Genomic DNA, 9,294 nt, shown 5'->3' on the forward strand with positions numbered 1-9,294 from the left:
CCTTTACACTGATCAGAGTCTCCTTTACACCAATCCCTGTCTACACTAATCCCTGTCCCCTTTACACTGATCACTGTCTCCCTTACATTGATCCCAGTCTCCTTTACACTAATCCCTGTCTACACTAATCCCTGTCTCCTTACACTGATCCCAATCTCCTTTACATTGATCCCAGTCTCGTTTACACTGATCCCAGTCTCCTTTACACTGATCCCAGTCTCCCTTACACCGATCCCAATCTCCTTTACACTGATCCCAATCTGTTTTACACTGATCCCAGTCCCTTCACACCGATCAGTCTCCTTTACACTGATCACAGTCTCCTTTACACTGATCACAGTCTCCTTTGCACTAATCCCTGTCTCCACTAATCTCTGTCTCCTTTACACTGATCCCAATCTCCTTTACACTGATCCCAGTCTCCTTTACACTGATCCCAATCTCGTTTACACTGATCCCAATCTCCTTTACACTGATCCCAGTCCCTTTACACTGATCCCAGTCCCTTTACACTGATCCCAACCTCCTGTATTCAATGATGGAGCATCCAAAAACCTTTCAGATAGATAATTCCACTGACGTAATAGGAGGGGAGTGTTTGGAAAAAGTGGTAATGCAAGGTAAAACACTGGCAAACATGCACAAGATGGCATGGATGTGTAATGTCAGAATGTGGACTGACCTCTTGATGGGTCAGGCAGTAAGGGCAGTGGAGAATAGAAATCAATGGAGAAAGATGGTTTGTGGTATGGCCAACTCTCAGAATGAGGTCAGATGAAAGACAAGCTGCCAAATCAAAATGATACCTTAGTAATGCAATGATACCACTTGGGGTTGATATTTTGTGGAACATCACTCTAAGTCAAGTTTAAAATTGTTCAGAGCTGCTGTCCATGTACTTGTGACAATGAAAACAACACTAGCAGAGTGGAACATTTACATGCACATCCAGTACGCTCTACAGAGGATGGATTTTCTCTCCCAATTCGGGAGAACAGAGTTGGAAAATTTATTGACTTTGTAAACCTGACTTGATAGAAAGTTTCCTGGACAGTTGGATCTTTGTTGCAGCAGTGGGGAAGGGGGTGGTAACTGGAGTTGGGTCCATCGCTCCCGGAAAGAGATTGGGGCAGCCTCAGAGGCTGCTGGGAGCTGAGGCAGAATGTTCCAAAGGCCCAATTTCATCCCAGTTGTTAAAGAAAAAGTAAAACCAAGAATGGCCGTCAAGCTCTCATCCCTCACATCTCCTCAAGCTCCACCACACCCCATGCCTCATCTATACCAACTCATGCCACTTCATGTCACCACCCATCCATGGCCCCCTCATACACTCCATGCCAACCTATGCCCCTCTACCCATCCCTCATGGCCCCTCATACCATCCATGTTAACAGTTCCAGCTCATACCAAGCCATTGTCACCTCACACACACCACCCCCCCCCCCCTCCAAACTCATCCCCATGTCTCTTTATAGCTCCTATTCAACTTAGTGCTCCTGCACTGTGGGTTCAATATCCAGCTCTTCTATGATAGGCAAACTTTCATTGAATCTAGAACTTACATGCTGACCCTTTTCCCACTAGAATACAAATTAAGGTAGACTTCCTCCCATCTCCCAATTGTTTAGTGCAGTCGATGATGACTTCTCTTGGCTTTGTTTTCAATGAAACCAGTTTCTTTACTGGTGGACCTGTTGCCTTTATGAATCCTTCATATATGCCCATAACATTCCCTGTGTTGATGAATATTCTTGCAAAGTTGTAACCAGTAGTCATTGGTGCATCACCCAGTAGGACTTTACTTAAAGTGGCTCCTAGTGCATTCAGAGTTCTCTCCCTCGAATCTTTCCTGTAACTAATGAGAACAAACCACTTGGCTTCAATGGCAGATTCAATCACGGTGATGTTCGCCTCAAACAGTATTTTTATGTTCTCCTTCCCACATGTTGAGAGTGCAGTATCGGTGTCCATTTTGCTTCTACACTTTGTGGGAATGCCAGGGAGCACCTGTTCAATCAAGTTGAGGAACTGGTAGGCAGTAAGGCTGATGTTGATACAAAGACAGCATTTATGCTTTGAATGTATAAACTTTAAGGGTTGCATCCTGTGCACACAAGGAAATGGTCTGCATCACAGTCAGTACTGTGGTAGCTGCATGTGCTGAGAATGCTGTTCAAATTCATGACTGCTGATAATGAGGTTCAGCAGGTCCCAATGTCCTGATCTTGGCAGTCTCCAGGACACTTTGTGGCATGGAGTGTTCTGAAAGAAGGTGTCGGTTACATAAAGCTTGAGGCAGTAACGAAGAAATCAGATCAGCCATGATGTTTTTGAATGGTGGAGCAGGCCCAAGGGGCTGATTAGCCTACTCCTGCTGTTATCTCATATGGTTGAAAATCCCCTAGTCGATAAAGATGTTCTGACTGAGGGATACTGCTGATACAGTTTTAAGCGCCTCACAGAATTGGCCTTCTGCCTCACTAGTGCAACATAACATTGGAGCATAGATACACATGTGGCAAAATTTTATGCTCCCCCCCCTCCCCCCAAGGTGGGTTCTGAGGTAAAATTGAATGGATGGAATTGCCCCTGGAACCCGCACGCCCAAACCCAGAGACAATTTCACGCTTTGACAGGTATGGCCTTGGACAGGAAACCTACCCATTCACCTTTTAAGGCCCTTAAGGGCCATACAGAAACATAGAAAATAGGAGCAGGAGTAGATCATTCGGTCCTTCAAGCCTGCTCCGTCATTCGTTAAGACACTGCAACTCAGTAGCCTGATCCCGCCTTCCCCCATACCTTTTGATCCCCTTTGCCCCAAGAGCTATATTTAACTCCTTCTTGAAAACATGCAATGTTTTGGCCTCAACTGCTTTCTGTGGTGATGAATTCCTCCGGCTTACTACTCTCTAGATGAAGAAATTTCTCCTAATTCCAGTCCAAAAACATTTTTCCCATATCTTTAAACTATAATTCCTGGTTCTGGACTTAGCACCGGGAATAAGGACGCCAGATGTTGGGTATTATGCAATGAGTAACTCAACTAAGTCCCCAAGTCCTTTCCACCACCATCTATAAGGCAGAAGTCAAGCGTGTGATGTAATAACTCCCACTTACCTGAATCAAAGCAGCTCTAGCGACCATTAAAAAGCTTTACGCCATCTTTACATCCCATAGTGCTTAAGGAAGTGGCTCTATAAATAGTGGATGCATTGGTGGTCACCTTCCAGGATTCTATAGATTCTGGAACAGTGCCTGCAGATTGGAGGGTCGCAAGTGTCACTCCAATATTCAAAAAGGGAAGAGAGAAAACAGGGAATTATAGACCAGTAAGCTTAACATCGGTAGTGGGGAAAATTCTTGAATCCATTATCAAGGACTTTATAGCAGAGCATTTAGAAAGCAGTGGCAGGATCAGACAGAGTCAGCATGGATTTATGAAGGGGAAATCATGCTTGACAAATCTGTTGGAATTCTTTGAAGATGTATCTAGTAGAGTTGATAAGGGGAGCCAGTTGATGCGGTATCATTGCAAATAACCCCACATGTGACCTTATAATGGAAGGCAGATCATTGATGAAGTTGGACCTAAGGACACTCCCTAGACCTCCTGCAGAAATGCACTGAGATGATTATCCCCTAACAACCACAGCCAACTTCCTTTGTACTAGATATGACTCGAGCCAGTGGAGAGTTTTTTCTGATTCCCATTGACTTCAATTTTAATACGAATCCTTGCTATTACACTCAGTCAAATGTGACGGACAGTACCTGTCACCTCACCTCAGGAATTCAGCTCCTTTGTCCATGTTTGGACCAATACTGTAATAAGATGTGAAACAGAGTGGACATAACAGATTCAAAATGGAGCATCAATAAACATATCAATGTCATTTGATAGCACTACCAATGACATCTTCCATCACTTTGCTAATGATTGAATAACCAATTGGATCAATGCCAATGTTGCAGCTGTACTGGAACAGCTTATTTAGGAATATGGCTAATTCTGAAACACAAGGCTTCAGTACTACAACCAGATTGTTATTAAGGCTCATAGTCTTTGCTGTATCCAATGCATTCGGCTGCTTCTTGCTATCACGTGGAGTAAATCAGATTAGCTGAATAATGGCATATGCAATGAGACATCAGGAGGAGTCTGCAATGGATCATCAACTTGGCATTTCTGGATGAAGATGGTTGAAAACCAGTACAAAGTAATTATTCAGTGACACTATCATTTCCTTGGCTTAATTTGCAATGTTACCCATATATTATTAAATTCTCACACCTTACCCATTTTTCTTCTATTAGAAATATGCCAAGACACACAGGATCTGTTAAGGTGTTATGCTGTCTCAGGAGAATCAGACTGTAAGAGGCAGTCAAAGAGTCTAGCTGAGGATGCGAGAAGGAAGATAAATTCTGTTGAGATTTAAGATTTATTGGAGGGAAACATTTGCTTAGAGAGACTAACTTATCTACATATCGATCTACCTTCCTGGATCTTTGTGCATGTCCCTCTGTTACTCTACAGTTCTCAGGAAAACAAAGGTAGTTTTAAGTGCTCAATATTTGTATTGTTAAATATTACAAATAAGGTATAGATTTAAGTGGGTTTAATTGTTCTGTGTAAGAAAAGTAAAAGTAAATTTATACAAAGGCGTTTGTGTGGAGGTTTGGGTCAGTTCAAATCATGTTTCTATTGTGCTTAGAGGTTTTACAGCATGAAAAGTAAATAAAAGCTTGGCAAAGGAAAGGGTGTTGCTTAGCAACCAGGGGCATCCTTATAGTATTGTTGTGCCTGCCGCACAGTCTGTTTTAACCCTTATACGGTGGACAAAGAATTGCGAGACTTATTAGTACAACAATATTTATTTAAACACACAATCAATAATCACCCACCCAACCAACAACAGGTTACCTTACAGAAATACTAAAGTTCAAGTCCAATACTAGACCTTGACTTAACTTTGCGTGACTGGCAAGTACCCAGGCAGATATTGGCCTTTATCTGTGCGTTGGTCTCGGTCGTCCTCTGCGTAGTCTGGTCCTTCGGTCTGGTCTGACACTCTGGCTCTGGTCTTCCGTCTTTCTCGGGTGTGGTGGCTCTCCTCGTGCTGGTTGTTGTTGGCGAAGGTCACCGTTGTAACTCATTCGTGGGGTCAGAGAGAGCGCTTCTTCTGTGCAGCATCTTTTATCCCTCCTTGGTTTCGTGTCTTTTATGGGTGGTCTCCTGGTTCTTGTCAATCAAGGCTTGATCACCCCGATCGATAAAGAGCCCAATCAGCTGCTGTCACACCAATCTCTGGGTGCACCCAATGGCTATGCCTATAGGTGCTGGAGGCACATAGGTCACATACCTCCCTCCCAAATAATGGGTTAAGGCTCCCCTTTGTCTGGTAAAGAAGTATGTTTGACCAGAGAGTGTCCATTGTCTTTGGGATGGCCTATTTCCTGTGTATTCAGTCGTCTGAGCTGCAGCCTGTTTATCACCGTCTTTTAAGCTACAGCCTACTGTTTCAGTGCTTGTCCAATTATCCCAGCATGCTCTGTAAATCGCCATTTTAGGTGGCCCATTTGGCCACAGTAAGGTTTTTTTGAGATTTCTTTTCACTGAATTCATAGCAGTTAGTGATAAGCAGCTGGAGGGGAACATCTATCAGCTTTGCTGGAAGAAAAGCCATTCAATTGAGTTATGGTTAGGAAAGCCAGTGTCAGAAATCTAAAGGAGAGCTTGTTAAGAGAACTGGAGAAATGAAGGGGAGTTTCCAGGAAGCCTGAAGGTAAAGGAACAGACAAACAGGGACTAGAACAGAATGATATCTAAATGGTTCCAAGGTTTGTGATATCTTATTACAGTTTGAGAGATGTTAATTAAAATAATTATGGAGCGATTGGTGGCTGGATCTGAGAGTTTGTGTAAAAATATTCAAGACAATGGAATACTAAAAGGAAAGTTAAAAAGCCTGGGGGTGGATCCTTATTAAACCCGTAGCGGTGGTTTTGTTTGAAAGGCTAGTTGGAAAACCTGGAGCTGGATTCTTGATTAAAACAGCTGATAAAAAACATTGTTTGAAAGAATGAGGGGGAAGTTTGGAAACACTCTGGTGACAATCAACTGGGGAGAATTTGAGGTGAAATCCTAGATAGATTGAGTGGCATCGGCCATTTGATTTCAGAATGGGGCATTATCCTTGCAATCTTGCATGTTTGTGAAGATAAAGGGTAGTGAAGGAGTAGTGTACTATCAAACTTTATTTTTAATAAAGGTTTTTTTTCAGGTTCCATTTTGGGACTTTCCTGCCCTGTAGTAAAACCAACCGGGATCATAAGTGCCTTGGGGAGTTTTTACGACGGGGAAGGTGTGATGTAAATGCAAATTATGAGAATATGTAACAGCAAACATGGTGGTCAATAATCAGCAAGAGGATTTCATTAAAACAAAATTTAACATTTAAATAAATGTTGATCTTTAAGTATTACTGCCCCTTTTAATGCTTTGACATTGTCAGACTCATTGCTGTGTGTAATCTCTAAATTCAGGTTAATTTATATAGTGGCTTCAAGTAATAATTTAGGATGAAATGTGGATGTGGTTTGCACTGTCAGTCAGGCGTGGCAGGGACTCTTAGACCTAGGAAACAGCTCCACTGAGATTGGAGCACCCCTTTTAAAAGGGGTGATCTTGAGGCCTTGCTGGCGATCTTGCGCACAGAGTGTGCTCAAGATTCCATTCATTGATTTTATTTGAATTAATTACAAGGCTATTAAATGCTTTAAGCAAGAAATGTTTGAATTTTTAACATTGAAACTGAACAATTTAAAACTCTCCAGTAAGATTGCAAATCTTTGTTGGCAAGGATTTCCATAACATCCCTGATGAGATAGGCAGGAACTGTTTGAGGCATGTGTACATTAAATCACCCATATCTGATTTAAACAATAGTGATTAATGAGAAAATTAGTTATCAAAAAAGCATGACTGTTGTGATATAGCAACAGTTAAGCACAGTGAAAATGGAGAAGACATTATTTAAATACTAAGAAATATCTCCGACATATGGCGTGCTAATAAAATTGAAAACTCCTGCTGCAGAAATTGGACCCGCAAAAGATTCAAGCTTTTTTAAAGTCTTATTATGCTCCTGTGAAACACCTTGGGGAATTTCACTACATTAAAAACTCTAAAATTACAAATTGTTGTTTAATCCTAATTTTTAAGAACTGGAATTTTCAACTTGATCTTTGAGAAATAGATCGTCCCTGTTTAAGTGGCAACAGTGTGAAAGCTGGCTTAAATGAGATGAACTCATAACTAAATTGATTTGAATTGAGGTAATGCGGTCAGATCTTTGATAATTACCTTCCGGCTTTTTAGTGAGGGTAACAGCAGCATACCACAAATGTCCCAAAAAGATTTGCAATGGCATAACTAATGGCACAAGTAACCTACACAATAATTTTCTCTTTTGTGGCACTCAAGGGTTCCTATCACCTGTAAACTCCTGGCAAACTCTGGGCCCAGGTGTATCATTATTAATTCCCTGCAGCCCCCACCCCAAAGAAACAAACAGATCAAGTGTGTCCCAGGTGATTTTGGGGGCTGCTCCATCAATTTGAACAAACTACGATAATCCACATATAATGTAGTTCCGCTTTTGCAACTCAAACTGCATAAAACCTCATATTAATTACATTTTGATGAAATGCCTTAGTTTCACATCAATATATCAGGTGGATACTTCACCAGAGACAAATAGTTACAGCGCTTGTTGAGAGTATGAAAGACTCATAACTCATTAAAATATAAAATACTAGTTGAAAAACTCCAAGAAATGACTGTCAATGGTGAATGATTCAATTTGTTCTGAAAATAACCATTGTGTGAAAGAATCTGAAACATTAAAAAAATTATTTTGAATGTGGGGTATGATGCTAACAATGCAGAATTATGAGTTCTGATTTTAATGGTTTAAATCAGAGGATTGCTTTCAGCTGTTTACAAATCTCAACTGAATCTTGAATTTGAATATTTGGATTGCTGAAGTCACTTTTACAATAGTATACAAGCAGCATGAAGGGTTTGGTAAAACTGCAGACTATCAAAGACTGATGTTACATCAAAGGATAACATTATTGATATTCATTTGAATTTTCACATTGTATAGAACAAATCCTCCTCTATTTCTAATATTCAACTGCAATACAGTGGTAAAATAAGGAGATAATTAGTGAGACAATGTGCATTGATAAGACAAATCTTCTTCGGTCAGCATCTAAAAAAAACAAAAGTATTTGATATTTTTTCACCTTTACTTGCACAAAAGCAAGGAAATTGGTTCCACAGCGCAGTGACAAACATAACAGCATTGTCTATGCACTAATTGTGACCTACGAATATCTCTGCCACCACAAACAAGAAACATGCAGCCACAATCTGCTGATTTATCTCAATGTCAAGGAGGTGTGCCTGATCCAGAAGTGCTCATGCAACTTTAATTTATAAATTAACTTTGTGCTCTTCATAACAAAACAATTCTATCATATAATGTGCAATAGAGGAAATATGTTAAAGTCAAAATAATCCTTATTGTAAAGCAGCAAAAATAAAAATCAGTTAAACAGTGATGGAGACGAGTCTTTTTGGTATACCACAGTAAAACCTAATAAATTATGCATTTGTAAGTGTAAGTGCAAAATAATGTATAATTAGTGAGAGATATAATCACATTGCTTTCAAATGAAAAGGAACACTAAACTGTAATACGTGGTCATTTAAATATATTTTATATTGTGAACATTTTAATGAGTGGACAACAAAATAACCAAATTTAGCCACAGAATTATCTTCACGCATATTGACCCAGAATGTGCTGCTACAATAATGGAAAATAAAATGGTGTTTGCAGTTTTTAATGTGTAAATTGTCCAGCAACATTTGGTGAGGAAGAAGTATTGTAACAATTGCAAATCATAAGTAGCATAACCATTACACTCTACTATTGTTAGACTCTCAAAAATGGAGTCATGATTTGGCACATTAATTGCCTACTAAACTCTTCATAAATTTTAGGGGTGTATTTAGCAGTGTATATATCTTTATAATTGGAGATTTATGCTTCTGTTATGCCAATCAACCTCTCCAGCCCAGAAAAAAAACAATTAAAACTGTGGAGACTTATTCTGTTGTTTAGAAATTTTAAAAGTAGTCTAATTTTTTTTCCTGTCTTAATGGAATCTTTCTTGCCCTCTTATTTCTCGTCCTGTACATGATTTGACTCTAATTCA

This window comes from Mustelus asterias, chromosome 2 (assembly GCF_964213995.1).
Source record: "Mustelus asterias chromosome 2, sMusAst1.hap1.1, whole genome shotgun sequence".
NCBI lineage: Eukaryota > Metazoa > Chordata > Chondrichthyes > Carcharhiniformes > Triakidae > Mustelus > Mustelus asterias.